We start from the raw sequence: 23074 nt of genomic DNA, 5'->3' as shown, positions 1-23074 counted from the left end.
AAGTCTTTGAGCATGGGGATCTTTCTCTTAGGTTAAGTCAGTAGGTGAAAGAATTATATATGATAGACATGTCTTTATATATATATATATATATATATATGTACCTGTACATATATATATATAAAGGAAAATGCATATGAAATATAGGTTTATAAATAAAGAACAAATATACTTAGTAGATAAAGGTTATCAAATTACTGATAAGTTTCTCTAAGGTAATAGTAAATGACATTGTGAAGGACAAACTGAGATAGTATCAGCTTAGAAGATAATCAGTGACCCAGCAATCCTATTGTTGGGCATATACAGAAAAAGCCATAACTCAAAAGAACACATGAGCCCCAATGCTCATTGCAGCACTATTCACAATAGCATGGACATAGAAGCTCCCTTTGGCCACCTGATGCAAAGAGCCTACTCATTGGAATAGACCCTGATGCTGGGAAAGATTGAAGGCAGGCGGAGAAGGTGACAACAGAGGACGAGATGGTTGGATGGCATCACCCACTCAATGGGCATGAGTTTAAGAAAACTCCAGGAGATGGTGAAGGACAGGAAAGCCTAGTGTGCTGCGGTCCATGGGGTTGCAAAGAGTCAGACATGACTGAGCAACTGAACAACAAATATCTGTTAACAGAGGAATGGATAAAGAAGATGTGGTACACACACACACAAATGCAATACTACTCAGCCACAAAAAGGAGTGAAATAGTGCCATTTGCAGAAACATGGATGGACCTAAAGACTGTCATAGAGAGTAAAGTAAGTCAGAAAGAGAAAAATAAATATTGTATAATATCACTTGTATGTGGAATCTAGGAAAAATGGTGCAGATGAACTTATTTGTAAAGCAGAAATAGAGACATAGATGTAGAGAACTTATGGATATCAAGGGGGAAAGGGGGTGGAATGCATTGGGAGTTGGGATTGACATATAAACAATACTATGTATAAAATAATTAATGAGAATGTACTGTATAGCACATGGAGGTCTACTCAATGCTCTCTGGTGACCTAAAGGGGAACAGAATCTAAAAAAGAGGGGACACCTATATACATATAACTGATTCACTTTGCTGTAAAACAGAAACTAACACAACATTGTAAAGTGACTATATTCCAATAAAAATTAAAAACATTCTCATTTAAAAAATGAAATTAAAAAAGATAATCAGAACTAATTTTCATTTGCCATATTATTTCCTCTCAAGCAAATAATACCATTATTATTTTATCTCCTAAAAGTGACTGAAAAAGAAATTAATATTGATGGAAAAAAACACATTCATTTAAATAAATGTCAGACAGCAAGGCCAATTCAGTTCAGTTCAGTCGCTCAGTCGTGCCTGACTCTTTGCGACCCCATGAATCACAGCACGCCAGGCCTCCCTGTCCATTACCAACTCCCGGAGTTTACTCAGACTCATGTCCATTGAGTCGGTAATGCCATCCAGCCATCTCATCCTCTGTCGTCCCCTTCTCCTCCTGCCCCCAATCCCTCCCAGCATCAGGGTCTTTTCAAATGAGTCAGCTCTTCACATGAGGTGGCCAAAGTATTGCAGTTTCAGCTTCAACATCAGTCCTTCCAATGAACACCCAGGACTGATCTCCTTTAGGATGGACTGGTTGGATCTCCTTGCAGTCCAAGGGACTCTCAAGAGTCTTCTCCAACACCATAGTTCAAAAGCATCAATTTTTCGGCACTCAGCTTTCTCATCCATACATGACCACTGGAAAAACCATAGCCTTGACTAGACGGACCTTTGTTGGCAAAGTAATGTCTATGCTTTTTAATATGCTGTGTAGGTTGGTCATCACTTTCCTTCCAAGGAGTAAGCGTCTTTTAATTTCATGGCTGCAGTCACCATCTGCAGTGATTTTGGAGCCCCAAAAAATAAAGTCTGACACTGTTTCCACTGTTTCCCCATCTATTTGCCATGAAATGATGGGACGCGATGCCATGATCTTAGTTTTCTGAATGTTGAGCTTTAAGCCAACATTTTCACTCTCCTCTTTCACTTTCTTCAAGAGGCTCTTTAGTTCCTCTTCACTTTCTGCCATAAGGGTGGTGTCATCTGCCTATCTGAGGTTATTGATATTTCTCCTGGCAATCTTGATTCCAGCTTGTGCTTCTTCCAGCCCAGCATTTCTCATGATGTACTCTGCATATAAGTTAAATAAGCAGGTGACAATATACAACCTTGACATACTCCTTTTCCTATTTGGAACCAGTCTGTTGTTCCATGTCCAGTTCTAACTGTTGCTTCCTGACCTGCATACAGATTTCTCAAGAGGCAGGTCAGGTGGTCTGGTATTCCCATCTCTTTCAGAATTTTCCACAGTTCATTGTGATCCACACAGTCAAAGGCTTTGGCATAGTCCATAAAGCAGAAATAGACGTTTTTTCTGGAACTCTCTTGCTTTTTCGATGATCCAGTGGATGTTGGCAATTTGATTTCTGGCAATTTGATCTCTAGCTTTTCTAAAACCAGCTTCAACATCTGGAAGTTCATGGTTCATGTATTGCTGAAGCCTGGCTTGGAGAATTTTGAGCATTACTTTACTAGCGTGTAAGATGAGTGCAATTGTGCAGTAGTTTGAGCATTTTTTGGCATTACCTTTCTTTGGGATTGGAATGAAAACTGACTTTTTCCAGTCCTGTGGCCACTGCTGAGTTTTCCAAATTTGCTCTCATGTTGAGTGCAGCACTTTCACAGCATCATCTTTCAGGATTTGAAATAGCTCAACTGGAATTCCATTACATTCACTAGCTGTGTTTGTAGTGATGCTTTCTAAGGCCCACTTGACTTCGCATTCTGGGATGTCTGGCTTTAGGTGAGTGATCACACCATCGTGATTGTCTGAGTCTTGGACAGCTTTTTTGTACAGTTCTTCTGTGTATTCTTGCCACCTCCTCTTAATATCTTCTGCTTCCGTTACGTCCATACCATTTCTGTTCTTTATCGAGACAATGTTTGCATGAAATATTCCCTTGGTATCTCCAATTTTCTTGAAGAGATCCCTAGTCTTTCCCATTCTATTGTTTTCCTCTATTTCTTTGCATTGGTCACTGAGGAAGTCTTTCTTATCTCTCTTTGTTCTTCTTTGGAACTCTGCATTCAAATGGGAATATCTTTCCTTTTCTCCTTTGTTTTTGGCTTCTCTTCTTTTCACAGCTATTTGTAAGGCCTCCTCAGACAGCCATTTTGCTTTTTTGCATCTCTTTTCCATGGGGATGGTCTTGATCCCTGTCTCCTGTACAATGTCACGAACCTCCATCCATAGTTCATCAGGCACTCTGTCTATCAGATCTAGTCCCTTAAATCTATTTCTCACTTCCACTGTATAATCATAAGGGATTTGATTTAGTTCATACCTGAATGGTCTAGTGGTTTTCCCTACTTTCTTCAATTTAGTCTGAATTTGGCAATGAGGAGTTCATGATCTGAGCCACAGTCAGCTCCTGGTCTTGTTTTTGCTGACTGTATAGTGTTTCTCCATCTTTGGCTGTAAAGAATATAATCAATCTGATTTCGGTGTTGACCATCTGGTGATGTCCATGTGTAGAGTCTTCTCCTGTGTTGTTGGAAGAGGCTGTTTGCTATGACCAGTGCGTTCTCTTGGCAAAACTCTATTAGCCTTTGCCCTGCTTCATTCCATACTTCAAGGCCAAATTTGTCTGTTACTCCAGGTGTTTCCTGACTTCCTACTTTTGCATTTCAGTCCCCTATAATGAAAAGGACATCTTTTTTGGGTGTTAGTTCTAAAAGGTCTTGTAGGTCTTCATAGAACTGTTCAACTTCAGCTTCTTCAGAGTTACTGGTTGGGGCATATGCTTGGATTACCATGATATTGAATGGTTTGCCTTGGAAACGAGCAGAGATCATTCTATGGTTTTTGAGATTGCATCCAAGTACTGCATTTCAGACTCTTTTGTTGACCATGATGGCTACGCCATTTCTTCTAAGGGATTCCTGCCCACAGAAGTAGATAAAATGGGTCAATTCACCCATTCCAGTCCATTTTAGTTTGCTGATTCCCAGAATGTCAATGTTTACTCTTGTCATCTCCTGTTTGACTACTTCCAATTTGCTTTGATTCATGGACGTAACATTGCAGGTTCCTATGCAATATTGCTCTTTACAGCATCAGACCTTGCTTCTATCACCATTCACATCCACAACTGGGTACTGTTTTTGCTTTGGCTCCATCTCTTCATTCTTTCTGGAGTTACTTCTCCATTGATCTCCAGTTGCATATTGGGCACCTACCAACCTGGGGAGTTCCTCTTTCAGTATCCTATAATTTTGCCTTTTCATACTGTTCATGGGGTTCTCAAGGCAAGAATACTGAAGTGGTTTGCCATTCCCGTCTCCAGTGGACCACATTCTGTCAGACCTCTCCACCATGACCCAACTGTCTTGGGTGGCCCCACATGGCATGGCTTAGTTTCATTGAGTTAGACAAGACTGTGGTCCTGTGATCAAGTTGGCTAGTTTTCTGTGATTATGGTTTTAGTGTGTCTGCCCTCTGATGCCCCCTCACAATACCTACTGTCTTACTTAGGTTTCTCTTACCTTGGACGAGGGGTATCTCCAGGTAAGGGCAAAACTGCTATTTCCAACATTTTAAACTGGGATGGGTGTTCTCTGCCCATGGTGTTGAGCTTATTCATTTTTCTAAGGTAAATGGCATCATCTCTGCCAGGATTTCTCACTGTTTTTTTTTTTTTCCATTTATTCATAGAAAGTGCCATTCCAATGATTTAATTATCTTAATTATAAGATGTGAAACTTTATAAGATAGATGAGAATTGTAGATAAGATACCAGAGGATGAGATGGTTGGATAGCATCATTGACTCAATGGGCATGAGTCTGAGCAAATTCTGGGAGATAGTGAAGGACAGGGAAGCCTGGTATGCTGCAGTCCATGGGGTCGCAAAGAGTCAGACACTACCAAGAGACTGAACAACAACAATAGGTAAGATATGAACCTTTCTATCAGCTACAAGATGGACCTACGACTTATTTTTTGCTACCCAGGCCCTTGCAACTATCATACAAAATATAACACTGTATTCTGGTAATCTATTCACCTTCCAGTTGTGAGCTTTTAGTGCTTCTAGTGCATAGACTATTTAGTTTTTTACTAAAGAGAGTTAGAGCATAATCAGAAATTTAGTTTCAGAGATAAATCTTAAAGGTTAAGTCATCAGCGCAAATTAAAAAAAAAAAAAAGAAAAGCAAAGAAACTATTCTGTTAAAAAAAATTTTGACTTGCTTTGCAAACTAAAGTGAAAGTTCTAAAATTCATCAACCCACAATCCTAACATCTCTACATCACTCAGATGTTTTGTTGGTGGATCAATAGTTCTACATTTTCTTTACTCACTGCAAAAGCTATTGAAGTTCAGTGTCTCTTACATAAAGACAAACAGCCAAAGTAATGAAAAGATAATTATAAAGAAGTAAATTACTGGAATTTAAAGGAAAACCAATTTTAGGGCATGGTTTTTCTTCAGTACAAAATTGTTTGTTTGAGGTCATCTAAGACTGTGAACAGATTCAAAATGACTCAGCCCAATGTCAGAGTACTTGACATTGAAGGAAAAAAGTCACTCTTTGAGCAGTCATCAGGAAATCAATTATTAAACAGGATGAAGAAGATGATTTTACAAATACAATGACAAGATTTAAAGTAGGGAAGTTCCAGAAGGTTGCAACGTTTGTTTGATTTTTAAACTCAAGTTCCTTATGCCTCATTTTTTAAGTTTGATGAAAATGCAGCAAATAATAAGGGCAGATCTTAGACATTTCCAGAGCACAGGAAGTTCCCAACAGATTACAGATCTAAGAATAGCCTAGAAACAGCAGTAGAGCACATGAAGAAGTGATCCTGGGTCACTCACTGGTTTATCAGAGGATACATAGTTACATGGCCTGCTTTACGTGCGTGCTAAGTCTGACTCTTTGAGACCCTAAGGACTGTAGCCCACCAGACTCCTCTATGGAATTCTCCAGGCAAGAATAGTGGAGTGGGTTGCCATGCCCTCTTCCAGGGCATCATCCCGACCCAGGGATCAAACCTGCGTCTCTTATGCCTTCTTCTTTGGCAGGCAGATTCTTTACCACAAGTGCTATCATATAATTACTAATGACTATACCAATTGTCGAATTTTAAGCACATCAGTCATGCCATGATGGTAGGCATTTCTTGCTTTTGTTAAAAACAAAATGAAGACCAAACAAACAAACAAAAAACCCCAAAAACCTTTCCTTACAAAAAGATGCTCTGCATGTAAAATTACAGTGTTTTCTGCTCTCTAAAACTTGTTCCTAATTGTTGACCAGGCATGTTTCCTAATCCCCAGGTATGGCTCCCCTGATCTGTTTATGTTGCCTTCCATATTCCCCTTTATGTAAATTTAATAACATTTCTAATGCTCTTACCAGTTCTTTTTTGAGTGAAGCCAAGGTATGCTTGATGTCTGAACTTGATCTCTTTGGTCTGTCTTCTACTTTGTCATGCTGAAAAGTCTAAACATCTGCCTGGACACAGTTGTTAAATTGTGACAGATTATGGAGAAAAGTCTTTAAGCTGTGTCGGAATGTAATTTCACCTTGGGATAGAGCTTCGTCAAGGTAGGTTTAGCTTTTGCTGAGTTCTTTAGGTAGCCTGGAATGGAAAACTCCAAGTTGCAAGGATTTGAATAGCAAGCACTCGTGAAATATATGTGAAATTCTGTTAGCTGACAGGCGACTACTGTTATTCAAACCTTGACTTCTCTCCCTTAGTCACTCTTGACCTTTTTTTCCAGGGACATTTTCAAGAAGTAGAGGGGGCTGTCATCACAGAGATGAGAGCTGTCCCTGTTGAGACCGGGTCTTAGGAAATTCCCAAGAGAAGCAATCTGTTTAGGATGCTAAAAAGAACCAGAAATCACAGATTTTTTTTCCTTTCCAAGCCAATCAACAAAAAGTCCAGATCTTTTCACGATATTGGTGATAAAAATTTCATCACTAGAATTGACCCCTTGATCCAAATGTTTCCTAAAAGAGAGGTGAAGTATATAGTTTCCTGAGATACCAAATCAGTTTGAATTCCTAGAGCTTCTCATTAAGAATAATATTAAGTCACATTTATAAATGCTTACTATGTGATTGTGTGTGCATGAGCATATGCTCAGTTATCCCGACTCTTTGCGACCCATGGACAATAACCCGCCAGGCTCCTCTGTCCATGGAATCTTCCAAGCAAGAAGACTGGAGTGGGTTGCTGTGCCCTCCTCAGGGGATCTTCCTAACCCAGGGATGCAAACTGCGTCTCTTGTATCTCCTGCATTGGCAGGCAGGTTCCTTACCAGAGTCACCAGATTAGAACTAATTAATTCATTTTCATCATTTAATCCTCTTACAACTTTACAAGGCAGGTATTTTCATAAGGCCCATTTTATAATAAAACTGATGCTTAGAGGGATAAAAGCAATCACTCAAGGCTGTTTCATTGCAAGGCTTATATGCTCATACAGCAGAGCTTTCTAGGATTTTGACAAATGCATTTAGAAATTTAGAGAAATGCCATTCTGAGGTCCTGAAATCTTTTAAATGGCACCCCCAGAAATAAGTCATACATTGATACATATGCCTGATGGCAATGCTTAGCCAGTGTGGGTGAGTGATACCCCGGAGGACTCTGAATGTCAGGAGGGGGCTGCTCTCCAAGGGGTCAGTCTCAGGCTGGTAGGGCCAGTTCATTTCTGGGGGCTAATAAGATACAATATTTACTTTCCAATTTTACCCTCTCATCCCCACATTCATACACCCTATTATTCCTAGATATTCCTGAATTATTTAAAGATTCACTTAACTGTGTCCTGCGGTTGGGTACTTCCAAGCCTTCAATCACAGCATCTCTCTCTGAGGACCACATTCCTACCATGCTTTATGATCCAACTGACAATCTCTTTTCCTGTCAAGCCTTTTTTCAGCTTTGTTGTTGTTGTTGTTCAATCACTAAGTCATGTCTGACTCTTCGAGACCCCATGGACTGCAGCATACCAGGCTTTTTTGTCCTTCTCTATCTCCGTGAATTTGCTCAAATTCATGTCCATTGAGTCAGTGGAGCCATCCAACCATCTCATCCTCTGTCATCCCCTTCTCCTCCTGCCCTCAATCTTTCCCAGCATCAGGGTCTTTTCCAGTGAGTCAGCTCTTCAGCTTCTTAGGTATGATAAACTACTCCATCTACTGCACCCCCACAACATTCTGTCCAGTCTTGTTCTTAGCGCTTGTCAGATTCTAACATGATTATTTGTTTACCATCTGTTTTCTTTGCTAGCTCATGAGTTCTTTGATAACACTGATCATGTTATTTAATCAGTGCTAAGCACCATAGCAGGCAGTTAATAAGCTTTTGCCAAGCAAATAAAAGGTTTGATATAAAGAAATATTTTGTGAAGACTGTGGAATTGTAGTTGTTTTCCTTTTCAACTTCTAAAAGCCAGCTGACTCATTCGACCTTACACTGCTTCTCACGTTTACAAAGCGTCTACCGTATTTTGAGCATGTGTCTATGACAGCACAGGGAAGTTTCATTCAAGTGTCCAAAGGTCTACAGGCCTTTAGAAGGGCTTTCCAGTCTCCTAGGAGTTTCTGGAAGCTTTCCACATGTAGTTCATTCATTAAGAGGGTTTCCTACTTTAGTAAATGTCAGAGGAATCTCTGTAATCATGGGAGTATTAGCAAAAGGGGGTCACATTAGAGAGAGGGAGTGTAGCTCCCTGGAGATGTATTAAAATTAAGGGTAACCTGGCCCCATGGTTGTGCAAAATAGGTGATTCTTTAAAAAATTAAACACAGAATTACTATGTGACCCAACAATTCTACTCCTTGGTAGCTATCCAAAGGAACTGAAAACAGGTACTCAAAAACATGTATAAGTATATCCATAACAGCATTATTCACAATAGCTGAAAGGTGGAAATAGTTCAAATGTCCATCAATGGAAAGATGGATAAACAAATTGTGGTATATTCACTCAGTGAAATATTATTCAACCATGTAAAGGGATAATAGTGCTTGTACATGGTAATATAGGATGAAGCTCAAAAATATTAAGTGAAATAAGCCAGAAACAAAAGGTCAAATATTATATGATTCCATTTACATGAAGTATCAGAATTGGTAGACCCACTGAAATAGAAATCAGATTGATGGCTGCAGAGGGTAGAGAGAGCAGAAAATGGGGAGCAACTGCTTAATGAGCATGGAATTTCCTTCTGAGATAAAATGTTTTGGAACTAGACAGAATTGGTGATTGTACAACAGTGTGAATGCACAAAAATGCATTGAATTGTTCACTTTAAAATGGTTAATTTTAGTGGTTGTCAAGGGGGCAGGTAGGAGAGGGAAAATTGGAAGTTTGGGGTTAGGAGAGATAAACTATTATACATAGGCTGGATAAACAACAAGGTCCTACTGTATATAGTACAGAGAACTATATTCAATATCCTGTGACAAATTATAATGGAAAAGAATAAGAAAAAAATATAACTGAGTCACTCTGCTCTATAGAAGAAATTAATACAGCATTGTACATCAACTATACTTCAATAAAATTAAAAAAAAAAAAAAAAAACCTGGGCAGGGCAAGGATAATTAGGAATTTGGGATTAACAGATACATACTACTATATATAAAACAGCTAAACAACAAGGACCTATAGCACAGTGAACTATATTTAGTACCTTTTATTAACTATGATGGAAAAGGACCTGAAAAAGAATATATATATTAAATTACTTTGCCGTACACCTGAAACATTATAAATCAACTACACTTCAATTAAAAATGGTTAATTTTACATTATATGAATATGACCTCAATTGAAAGAAATAAAAGGGGATTAAAAAAAACCAAAACAGTAGAAAAGGAGGTCAGAGGTTATGCTGTGAGGATTTGACCAGCTAATACTAGTTTTGAAGACATAGTAAGATAAAAGCAAGGAAGGAGGTAGCCTCTCGAAGCTGGAAAAAGCCAGTAACAAATTCTCCCCTAGAGCTCAAAGAAGGAGCACACGTCTGCCATCACCTGGATGTTAGCCCTGTGAGACCAGTGTTGGACCGCTAATCTCTAGCACAGTAAAATAATACATTTGTATTTTTCGAAGCTAAAAAAGGTAACAAAATATCATGCCTTGGTGTCACAGCTGAAAAGAACTTCCCAGAACTAGGACAATCCTGATGGAAATACGATGAGAAAGATGGTCTTTTCAAGGTCACATAGCTAGTTGTCCTATTTAAAAAAACAACTACGTTTCCTTCTCAAAATAAAGAGATAGGAAGAGAAGAAACAATGAATGGGGTTATTATTCTAATTTTATGAGAAGAAACAAATTTACTGAGATTAAGTAACTTGACCATTATTTCATATCTAACTGTGTTTTAAGTATTTAAAAATATCAAAGTAATGAAGGTACATGAATGATAATAAAAAAAAAATCACATCATAGCAGATAGAAGGACTTATGATGAATAGCATCCATTTCTGTGCTGCTCTTAGTCACTCAGTTGTGTCCGACTCTTTGTGACCCTATGGACTGTAGCCCTCTGTCCATGGAGATTCTCCAGGCAAGAATACTGGAGTGGGTTGCCATTCCCTCCTCCAGGGGATCTTCTTCCCAACCCAGGAGTCGAACCTGGGTCTCTCACATTGCAGGCTGATTCTTTACTGTCTGAGTCACCAGAGAAGCCCAAGAATATAGAAGTAGGTAGCCTATCCCTTCTCCAGGGAAACTTCCCTACCCAGGAATTGAACCAGGGTCTCCTGCACTGCAGGCAGATTCTTTACCAGCTGGGCTACCAGGGAAGCCTTTATCATCTACTTCTAATACACCTCAAACCCAGTCCTCATCCACTGCACTTATTAGTTCTTCTGCTTCTAGTATAATTAAAATATTACAATATAATATTACTATGCATTGATATTTAACAGGTACTTCTAAGGCACTCCTTAAGTGCTTTATGAAAATAACTCATTGAATCTGTGTAACAATTCTGTAACGGAGGTACTAGTATTTGCCCTACTCTTCATGGCGTGGTTAACATAATGTATCTAGAAGGGGCTAGAGCTGGGATTTGCGACCATCTGGGTTTGGACTCCATGCTGTTAACCATGACATCACACTACTTACAAACACTAACTTTGTTCTGTAAGGCTTACTGTGGCCAAGCAGCATGCCCACATTCATGGCCAGGCTGGGATCTGAGCCCACCTGGGCTCTAAAGCCCTGGCAGAGGTGTGTGCTAAGTCTCTCCGGTTGTGTCCTACTCTTTTTGCCCTGTGGACCGTAGCCAGCCAGGCTCCTCTGACCCTGGGACTCTTTTTGCCCTATGGACCATAGCCAGCCAGGCTCCTCTGACCCTGGGACTCTTTTTGCCCTATGGACCATAGCCAGCCAGGCTCCTCTGACCCTGGGACTCTTTTTGCCCTGTGGACCGTAGCCAGCCAGGCTCCTCTGACCCTGGGACTCTTTTTGCCCTATGGACCATAGCCAGCCAGGCTCCTCTGACCTTGGGACTCTTTTTGCCCTATGGACCATAGCCAGCCAGGCTCCTCTGACCCTGGGACTCTTTTTGCCCTATGGACCATAGCCAGCCAGTCTCCCCTGTCCTTGGGATTCTCCAGGCAAGAATAGTGGAGCGGGTTGCCACGCCCTCCCCCAGCGGATCTTCCTGACCCAGGGATCGAACCTGCATCTCTCACGTCCACCCACATTGGCAGGTGGGTTCTTTACCAATAGCGCCACCTGGGAAGCTCCTAAGACCTTGGAGCTCTCTGCTGAATCTCTTGCCTCAGAAGCTGGCTGTCCACTGAAGGAAGGGAACCCTGCCTGGGATGAGAGAGGGAGAGCTGGTTGACAGCAACAAACTTCTAGAAAAAAAAACAACCACCAGAGTTTTCTAGTACATTATTTTTTAAAAATGTGCTTTTAAATATCAGAAAAACAGGCTTTAAAGGTCTATTTTTTTTGACAACATATTTTCTTGGAGTCATAAAAAATTAAAATCCTTTTATTTTCTCTTAAAAAAATACAGGTTTTTGGAAAGCAGAAATCTGTTCAGCTGCCCTTTAAAGGCTTGTGTTGTGTTTGTGCTAGAAGGCTGGTACACAAAATGCTTTGAGGCATTCTCTGTAGCTCAGGCCAGAAGACTTGGGTCCCAGAGCTACACTGTCTCTTATCTCACCAGTGATTTGACAACAGGGATAATAGTGACTTAAGTTTCCCTTACAGCTGCCTTTCCTTGTTCTAGACAGAGGTTTTCAAACTTGACTGTGCATCCTCAGGCACCCTGGGCGACATTTCAAAATTGGATGTAGGGTCAGGGTGAGGAGAGCAGAGAGTCAGGGGTAAGAGAGCAGCAGGAAGAAAAGGCATGCATGTGGGTCAGCATCACCACCCGCCACTTAACCGAGAGAAGCCGCACTGGCCCTATGGATGTGTGTGCGCTGAGTCTCCTCAGTCATGTCTGACTCTTCACGACCCCGTGCGCTGTAGCCCCCCTAGGCTCCTCTGTCCATGGGATTCTCCAGGCAAGAATACTGGGGTGCATTGGTGTACTCTCCTCCAGGGGATCTTCCCAATCCAGGATCAAACCCAGTCTCTTGCGTCTCCTGCATTGGCAGGCGGGTTCTTTATCATTAGCGCCACCCGGGGAAGCCCAACTCTATGGATCTTTCCACAGTATGTTGTTGGAAGAAAATATTTTATTGAGGAAAAAAAAATACCATTGTGGGTAAAGAAGAATGTGTAGAACCAGAGAAATTGGGGTTAGAAGGGAATAAAATAAAAACATCACTTAGAATAAGAAAACAAGGCACATACATCTAAGATGGGTGTCTAAACAGTATTCCTCAGCTAAGGCAAGATTCTAGAAGCAGACCACCCATCAAGCCGTTAGGGGGAAAACACTGTACATGCCATGGTGGGGGAAGCCAGATTGTGTTGTGAGAATTTAAAAGAGAAAGAAAGTTAGACAAGGAAAAGATGGGGTGAGTTAAATATAATAAACCCAAAGCCTTCTTTCTGGGAAAGGAGCTCCTTAATAATTCAATTCACTGTGGACTCCGAAGTTGCAGGTGAAGCCAGAGAACACTCAGAGGAAACCAAATTAAATTTTTACTGGAGAAAGAAAAAATGGAAGAACTAGACTGCCATCCTGAGGCAGAATGCTAGGAGACGGTGACTGAAGTGCTGCCGGAGTTTTTGTAGCCCAATTTGGCACCTACTGTGGTATCGAAATACCCTTAAGCTGTTCTATTTTCCTAAGCAGTAGTTTTATAAAATTGATCTTAAAGATCAATGTGGATACATGATAAAAAAAAAACTATATAAACAATACAAAAAAGTCCACAGGGTAATTTAAGGCTCTCTTTTTCACTCCAAGTTTCCCTTACAAGAGGCAATTATTCTTTCCAGTTTATTGTGCATCTTTTAAAACAGATTCTGTGCACTTATAATTAGCTATGTACTGCATCCATTCCTTTGGAACCACCAAGGATGTCTACTGCTCTGCACTCTGATTTCGGTTTAACAGTGTAAAGTCTTGGCACTTGTTTCCTTCCTTTTCTTGATTGCTTCTTCTTTTACTAGATGAACATACCAGAAATTACTGACTCATTGTTACACTAATGCACAGTTTAGTTTACTTTCAGGATTTTTGCTACCATAAGCAATGCTGGGCATAACTGTTGGAAAAATTCCTAGAAGTGGAAATATTAAAAAAAAAAGTGTATTAAATTTGTAACAGGTGTAGTAAGACTGCACACCAGAGAGATGAAGCTATTCTATCAATCATGTTTGAGAATTATGGTCAACATCCAACAATCTTAAGGTACTTTGCCTAGAATTATTTTCTTTCTGCATCCTCTGTATTTTTCAACACAATTTTCCTGTGTGTGTGTGTTCAGTAGCTCAGTTGTGTCTGACTCTTTGTGATTCCATTGTCTATAGCCCTCCAGCCCCCTCTGTTCATGAGATTTTCTAGGTAAGAATGCTGGGGTGGGTTGCCATCTTCTCCTCCAAGGGATCTTCCTGACCCAGGGATCTAACCTGTGTCTCCTTAGTTTCCTGCATTGCAGGCAGATTCTTTACTGCTGAGCCCCCAGGGAAGCCCCAGTTGCCCTGAATAGTGAATCAAATGATCTTAAACTAAAAGAGAGCAGATTATTTGGTCACTGCAACCATTTCACCAGCATTTGGCTCTTATGGTTTAAAGCGATCACTGAGGAAGCATCAGAAATCATTCTTGGCTTTCAGGAACTTCCAGTGTGGTTGTAGAGTATTTGAAGCTGCCGCTGATGAATGGAAGGCAGCGGATGCTAAAATAGTAGACAGGGAAGCTAGAAGCCCCCAGGTTGGGGTGGGGGAGAAATTGGGAGAGTGAGTCCAGAAATACACATGGAGCATCTCCCCTCTGACCTAACTCAACAGATAAATGAAGATCTATATGTTAATTATTCAGACAATCTTGTGCACCTGTTATGTACCAGCCCCTGTGCTGGATGTTGAGGCTAAAAGAGTGAGAAAGATATATTTCCTGCCATCATTTTACTTGCTTATCCTTTCTGAGAGCACACTTGTTTTCTTGTCAATAGCACAGTGCTTAGTTATATCTATACATAATTTATGTTGTATATATTATTATATATATATTATGTTATTTATGGGCTTCCCAGGTGGCACATTGGTAAAGCATATGCCTGCTGATTCAGGAGACATGAGTTCAATCCTTGGGTTGGGAAGATCCCCTGGAAAAAGAAATGGCAACCCACTCCAGTATTCTTGCCTGGAAAATCCCATAGAGGAGCCTGGTGGGCCACAGTCCAGCTGGTTGCAAAGAGTTGAACATGGCTGGGCACACTACACACACACATTATGTTATTTATATTGTTACATATATGTTTTGTCATATGCATTTTTATTTTTGTCTTTTCTTAATAGATAAAACTATCCCAACAGGCAAATATTTCTTATCAGTTTTGCTACTTCTTTACTTCTACTCTGCACATTTCATGGAGTCCAAGTCCTACTTTACTCTTGAATCCAGACATGTATGACCACAGTAACGTAGGCCCCAAACCTTATACAGGCATGTGACACAGCTGTCCTGAACTCACACCTTCCTTGAACTCCAGTTGCTGAGATCAGGAAAAGACACTGTTGAGGCCTTAAGTAATACCCTGGTCCAGAGGTTCCCTGATGGCAGTGGCTATATGCCTAGTGGAAGGCAGCCATCTGTACATGTTAGCTGAATGAGCACATCAGTCTACTCTGCTTTTGGCACTACTATACTTGAATGACCAGTATGCATATGACACGGTGCTTAGTAAATACCTCCACTTTTTAAGTGTTGTCTGAGATACAAGGCAAAATGGTCTCCAATGCCAGTTTTTAATGGATTTTGGATTTTTTTCTGACCTTTTCTGGGCTTTACCATGTCTTTTGGTAACCTACTTTCTTATGTGCCGCCCCCCCCCCCCCCCCCAGCCCCCAAGAAAGATGCTCTCTTTAGGTTCTGATGCTAACATTTCTGCACCAACACCTGAAATTCAGGCTTTACAAGTTTTGTCTTAACACATTTAGCCCGGTATGTGCATTCACCCACAGACAGCAGACACAGACACACACAAATCCCTTTCTGATCACTATGGCATGCCAAACTCATGCCTTTGGAGGTCATTTTTCTGAGAACTTGTAACTAATTCAGAACACAGAGGAGCTCTTAGATATATTTTCATACAAAAGAGAAGGAAGCAATTTGTGACCTAACAAGAGGGTTAATATCAGCTGGTCATAGTTTAGTGAGTTTAATTACTGGAATTTCTACATAATATCACCCCAAATGACATCTGGCTTGGAACTGAGCATGAGATTCCTTTCGGGTGAGCAAAAGAAAACAGGCCATGCCAAGCTTTCCCCTATCTAATCCTTGTGCCTGATGCACATGAGCTGCAGTGACATTTCTGGGACTGATTTGTACTTGGTGAAGATAAGCTTGTTAATAAAAAGGCAAGATAAAATTGGCATTAGCTACTTTTAACAAGGAAGCAAAATATACAGTTGCAAAGTGAAAATGAAAAATGCTTAAGTCAAAGACCAAGGAATTCTTTGTTTTACACCCACCTTATTCCCTGGGTTCGTTGATAATCTATCTTATTCTTCAGTAAATACTGGCCTCAAATGGAAATCAAATGGATTTTATTTTTGCAAACATGGTGAGTTGGACTAATTTCAAATTTATTTTAAGTCAAACGTAAGCATTGATTAAATTGCTGGAAACCAAGCCTGGTATAGGGAGACTTGTGTAGTCGCGAAATTGTGTCTGACTCCTTTTTGCGACCCCATTGACTGTAGCCCACCAGGCTCCTCTGTTCACGAGATTTCTCAGGCAAAAATACTGGAGTGGGTTGCCAGTTCCTTCTCCAGGGAATCATCCCAACACAGGGATTGAATCCATGTCTCTTACACTGGCAGGTGGGTTTTTACCACTGAGCCTCCAGGACAGCCCATAGGGTAAGTCAACCCCTTTCACTTCAAAGTGTGGCTCATGAACCTGCACCATGTGCATCATCTGGGAGTTTGCTAGGAATGCAGAGTCTTAGGCTCTACACACAGACCTAATGAATTAGAATATGCATTTAGCAAGATATCTATGCACTTGGAAATTGAGAATCACTGGCCTGTAATGTTGCCTTTATTTTCTTTAAATCTTTTCAAAAGCTGTTTTTTTTTTCTTTTTCAAAAGCTGTTTGTGTTGGGATACAGTCGGTTAACAATGTTGTGCTAGTTTCAGGGGAGCAGTGAAGGGACTCAGCCACACATATGCAGGTATCCATCCTCCCCCAAACTCCCCTCCCATCCAGGCTGCCACATAACATTGAGCAGAGTCCTCTGATGTACAGCAGGTCCTTGTCGGTTATCCGTTTTAAATACAGCAGTGTGTACATGTCGATCCCAAACTCCCTAACTGTCCCTTCCCCCATCCTTCCCCTCGAATGTGGCCTTTCTTCTAAAGGGCTTCCCCCCATAGAATAACTGAAAGACCATTTGCCTGGGTAACATAAACCAAGGGCCAAATTTGAGACGTTTCCAGCCTTCCAGCCGCCTGGAGAGGAATGCACAGATGCATGCTCCATTCTGCAGTGCCAAACTGAAAGGCTTGCCATTTGTTCTGACTGTTTTATTGCCCTCAAACTCTGCACTCAGCTTCTTGTGAGGCTTCCAAAACACGGCAAATCCATGGAAAAATTAATAATGTAAAGGTTTTCTAAGGCTCTTGGCAGCAGAAGGAATTTCCAGTGGGTTCATATTGAGGTGGGGGTGGAAAAGGAAGGAAGTTTGACATACAACATAATAGCAAGGAATTCCTAAATATTTGTCCAGCTTTCATCATCTCAGCCTGTTGAAAAATGAATTTGTATGTGATGGTTCTAGGATTTGTCCTTAAGAAATTCTGACTACTTAGCAGACAAGAGGATAGATATTTTGAGCAAAGGTCTTATGCATATAAGTTGCTTTATATCTTGAGTTTTGTGTGCTTCAGTGATGGCTTCTGCCATCCCCAATAAGATATATTTAGTTAGTATCTTCATCTCTTCCTGCTTCTAGTATTTTCATTTGGAAAGTAGACAGGTGAAATATTGGCCAGTGAAAGAAAACAGATTTCCCAATGAATAGTTGTAGTCCATGAAAAAATGAGATTAGAGGGATGCCCAAACTAATTCCAGGTTATTACAATCTTCATCTCAAGCCTAATTCTCTGTGGTTTCACTCCTGGTTTACAGACAGAAATTTAAAGCCAGTATATTTTATCATCTAAATCATTTAGTTCCCCTTTGACGGAAGCCTTTGCAATGTTCTCTTCAATTTCCATGAGAATGAATTTCACCTTTTATGACATTCAAAGACAATTATGGTGTCTTTATGAAAAATGATGTCACTCTGATACCAGCAATAAAATAACAATGTGCTAGAGCTGATAAATGTATTAATCATACCAGTCGTCTTTCAGCTTTTCTGGTTTTGCTTTGGGAACTACAGAAAACCTTAAGGTTTTTAATTTGTGAGCTCTCTAGAAACATGGCCAGAATACTCTACTCTTCCTTTGATCAAGTGCTCAGAAAATGGAGTAGAATGGAGTGACCATCCCACTAACAGGCAGGGTTATTCGGTCACTGCCTAAATCAGAAAGGATGCTGCGGACTCCCACACATCTGTATCTGTGAGGTGGGGCAGTGATGGGGAAAAGCATCTCAGGTGTCCTCTGGTCTGTCTCCATGCAATCCACTGCTATTCCATCCCTTGCTTTTAAGATGCTTTGAGTGTTGCCCTCTGGGAGACACTGAACTCCTGCTAAAGTGCTAGCCCAAAGTCCTCCTGGGACCAGGAAGAGGCCTGGGACTGCTCAGATTCTTAGGTCCAACTCTGTTCTTGTGATAGGACTGCCAAGATTTAGAATAGGCTAAACAATGATAGATTTTTTTTTTGTTTGTTTGTTTTTCATATGAATCAGTCAATGTACAGATTGAATACAGTGGCTTGCTCCATACAAATCAACATATGAAGTGCTTACTTTAGGCTGAGACTCAAATAACGAGCTTCCTGGATATCAAAAACATATAACACAAAGCTTTCTGTGTGTAGCTTATTGTTTTGGTTGGGGAGAATATGCTTATGGCAGGAAATAATTGCAGAATGAACAGTTTATACTTCCAGTTAGCATGCAGGCTTTTCTGGGATTCAAGCGTAATCCATTTTAATCTAGCTGAGATTTTGATTTCAGAAGTCACAGTCTCTGGATACAGACTTTCAGGTGTAGGCTTTCAGAGATGAGGGATCGCTGTGGGCTTCAATACTAAGGAGAAGCTTCTTGGCAGAGAAAGGACCTAAGCACATTTGTGAGACTAAGTGGGAACTTCATGAATAGACAGCAGGGAAGTCATCCAAAATGGAGTGGTCAGAACAAGTCACAAACGTGAGAGGAGGCTGGCATATGTCTGGAAAAATGAGAGAGTTACCTGATAGAAAAAGTACCAACTGGGCAATAATGGTGGAGGTAAAGATGAGGCCAGATTTTAGAATTCATCAACTGCTGAGCAGGGAATTTACTTGATCCTGTGAGCTATGTTATTCACACATTTTTTACTCTATAGAAAAATATAATGCAGATGATATTGTGATGCATTCCCATGAGTTACTCAGAGATCTTCGCAATTCTCTGTTTTCTAACTATAATCCCCCCACTCAGATAAAACAATATATTGAAAGTAAAGTGAAAGCTGTTGACAATAACAGAATGGATCCATGGGTAGGTTTTTTGAAAAAGTAAGTTCTTCACCATCCACTTATGATAAAAACATGCAAAAAGTGGGCATAGTGGGAATATACCTCAACATAATAAAAGTCATATATCGCAATTGCACAGCTAACATACTCAGAGTAAAAAACCTGCAAGTTTTTCCTCTTAGGAATAAGATAATGATGCTCATTCTTGCCCCTTGATTGTTGCCACTTTGGTATTGGAAGTTCTAGCCAGAACAATTAGGCAATAAAAAGAAACAAAAGGACTCAGAATTAGAAAAAGTAAAAATATCATTATTCACATATGACAAGATCTTACAGAATACCCTGAAAATCCATCAAAAAACCATTAAAACTAATACAGGAATTCAGTAAAGTTGCAGAATAAAAAAATCAATATATTAAGTTGTCTGCATTTCTACACAGTAATAATGAGCTATCAGAAAGAGAAACTAAAAAAAAAAAAAATCTCCCTTTGACTGAGTGTAATCTACAGTTATAGCACAAAGAATAAAATACCTAGGAATAAATTTAACCAAGGAGGTAAAAGACCCATATACTAATGTGTAAAAGACATTAATGTAAGAAATTGAAGAAAATATAAGTAAATGGAAAGATATTCTGTGCTCATATTAGATGAATTAATATGATTAAAATGTCATACTATCCAAAGCAATCTACTAATTCAATGCAATTCCTGTCAAAAATCCCAATGGTTTTTTTCACAGAAATAGAACAAACAATCCTAAAATGTGTATGGAATCATCAAAAAAGACCCCAAATAGCCAAAGCTATCTTGAGAAAGAAGAACAAAGCTGGAGGCATTATGCCTTCTGATTTCAAGCTATATTCCAAAGCTATGGTAATAAAAACAGGATAGCATTGGCATAAAACAGAAACACAGATAAATGGGACAGAATAGAGAGCCTAGAAATAAACACACACATATATGGGCAGTTCATTCATGATAAAGGAGCCAAGGATACACAACAGAGAAAGGACAGTCTTTTCAATAAACGGTGTTGGGAAAACTGAACAGCCACAAGAAAAGAATGAAACTGGATTACTGTCTTACACCATACAGAAATATTAACTCAACATGGATTAAAGACATGAACATAAGACCTGAAGCCATAAAATCCCTAGAAGAAAACATAGGTTCTTGATATAGGTCTTGGTGGTGATTTTTTGAAGCTGAAACCAAAAATAAACAAGTGGGACTATATCAAAAAGCTTCTGCACAACAAAGAAAGCCATTGGCAAAATGAAAAGCTAGCCTACTAAATGGGAGAAAATTTTGCAAATCATACATCTGATAAATTGAAAATATATAAGCACTCACACAACTCAATAAAAAAAACACCCAATTTGATTTAAAAAGAGCCAAGTAGATGTATTTCTAAAGACATATAGATGCTCAATAGACACATGAAAAGATGCTCAACATCACTAGTTATCCAGGAAATGCAAATCAAAACCATAATGAGACACCATCTCACATCTGTTATAACAGCTATTATCAAAAAGACAACAAATAACACGTGTTGGTGAGGATATGGAGAAAATGGAATTCTCATATACCATTAATGGGAATGTACATTGGTCAGCCGCTATGGAAAACAGTACATAGGTTCCTAAAAAAAAAAAAAAATGAAAAACAAAACTACTGTATGATCCATCAATTCCACTTCTAAGATTTACCTGAAGAAAACAAAACGCTAATTTGAGAGCACACATACATCACGATGTTCACTGCAGCTCTATTCACAATAGCCAAGATGTGGAAACAACATGAATGTCTAATGAATGGATAAAGAAAATGCGCTATCAATCTATTTAATCTATCTGCCTAGACAACGAAATGTTATTCAGACATAAAAAGGTGAAATCTTGCCATTTTTGAAAACATGAATGGACCTTGGGGGCATCATGCTAAGTGAAATAAGGCAGACAGAGATGACAAATACCGTATTATCTCGCTTATATGTGGAATCCAAACACACACACACACAAACCCATAAAAAGGAAAACAAAGGAAACAACAAGTTCACAGATAAAAAGAACAGACTGGTGGTTGTCAGGGGCAGGGGTAGGTGAAATGGGTGAAGGGGGTCAAAAGGTACACACTTTCAGAGGTACACACTTATAAAATAAATAAGTCATGGGGAGGTAATGCACAGCATGGTTAAAAATACTACACTGCATATTTGAAACTTACTGGAAGAGTAGTTCTCGAATTATCACAAGAAAAAAAATTTTTAACTATAAGATGATGGATATTAACTAGACTTGTGGTGATCAGTTCACAATATAAACATTGAATCATTATGTTGCACACCTGAAACTACTAGAATGTAATCTGTTAATTATCCCTTAATAGAAAAATAAGAAAAAAATGAAAAAAAGAATTAGACATTTATGAACACCTACTACATGCCACATACAAAATACTTGACTTGTGCTGTTTTTTCCTAATGTGGCAGAGAGTTTTTGAAACAACAGTTTTATTAAAATATAATTTATAAGCCGTAGTATTCACCTTTTAAAAGTGTACCATTCAGGGATTTTTAGTATATCCACAGAACTGTACAACTTTCCACACTATCTAGTTTTAGAACATTTTCATTACCTTAAAAAGAAACTTCATACCCTTTAGCAGTCACTTTCCACTTTCCCCAACATCTCAGCCCCTGGCAACCTCTAGTTTACTTTCTCTGTGATTTGCCGGCTCTGGACATACCATGTCAGCAAAAGCAAGCAAACCGTGACCTTTTTGTTGACTGACTTCTTGAACATGGTATTTCCAAGGTCCATCCATTTGCAGCATGGATATACATCATTTTTAAAATCCTACGATATTTTCTAAACTAGACGTAATTATCTGTTCTTCTGATAAGGAAACTGAAACCGTAAATGCTTTGCCCAAGGACTCACAAAGTTAGCAGAGAAATATTCACACCTAGGCCTCTGTCTAGTGGTTCAACCATTCCCATCACACCACACTGATTCTCAAATGACTCAGAATTCTCCCTATTTTTAAACTGGAAACCACAACACCTTGTAATACACAAGAACTAGCAAAATGATCTTTTTTCTTCCTGGCTCCATGCTCTCTCAAGACGAATTTGCATCCAAAAACAAGGAGACTGGTCTCCTATTCCTGGGGGTGCCATGACAACCCCACTACTTTTGAAATTGCGCTGCAACTGAAACCCAATAGAAGACTGCGGGCAGCACCATGCTGTATTCTTTCAGACAAGAGGGTATTCACTACTCAGACCAGCAAGTAGCTTAAAGTTCCAATAAGAAAACAACAAACAATGAAAAAAACCAGCCTTTAGTTCATCAGTCACTCACCAGGCAGCTGAAGCGTGAAGCTCACAAACACCATGAATTGAAGCCACAAACAGAACCAAGACTCCTCCATTGCACATCAGCATGCTCTCTGCCAAACTGAATCTTGTAGACAGTATCTGTATCCTTCATTATCACAGCCCCCTTCACCTCCTTGTCTCCCATGTGTCCTTTCAGATGCACCAAAGCCCTTGGTGAGTTTTCTGCATAGCTTCCACATCCTCAGGATCCAGGTCGGGGTAATCCACCACATGGCGACCTGCGGGGCCCGGAGCCCAGTGCTCTGAGCTTCATGTAGATACAAGCATTCCTTGCAGTTCTTCAAGCCAGTCATTTCAGGAAGGCAAATGGTAGATCCC

This window comes from Dama dama, chromosome 21 (assembly GCF_033118175.1).
Source record: "Dama dama isolate Ldn47 chromosome 21, ASM3311817v1, whole genome shotgun sequence".
Taxonomy (NCBI): domain Eukaryota; kingdom Metazoa; phylum Chordata; class Mammalia; order Artiodactyla; family Cervidae; genus Dama; species Dama dama.
This window is presented reverse-complemented; position numbering follows the sequence as displayed.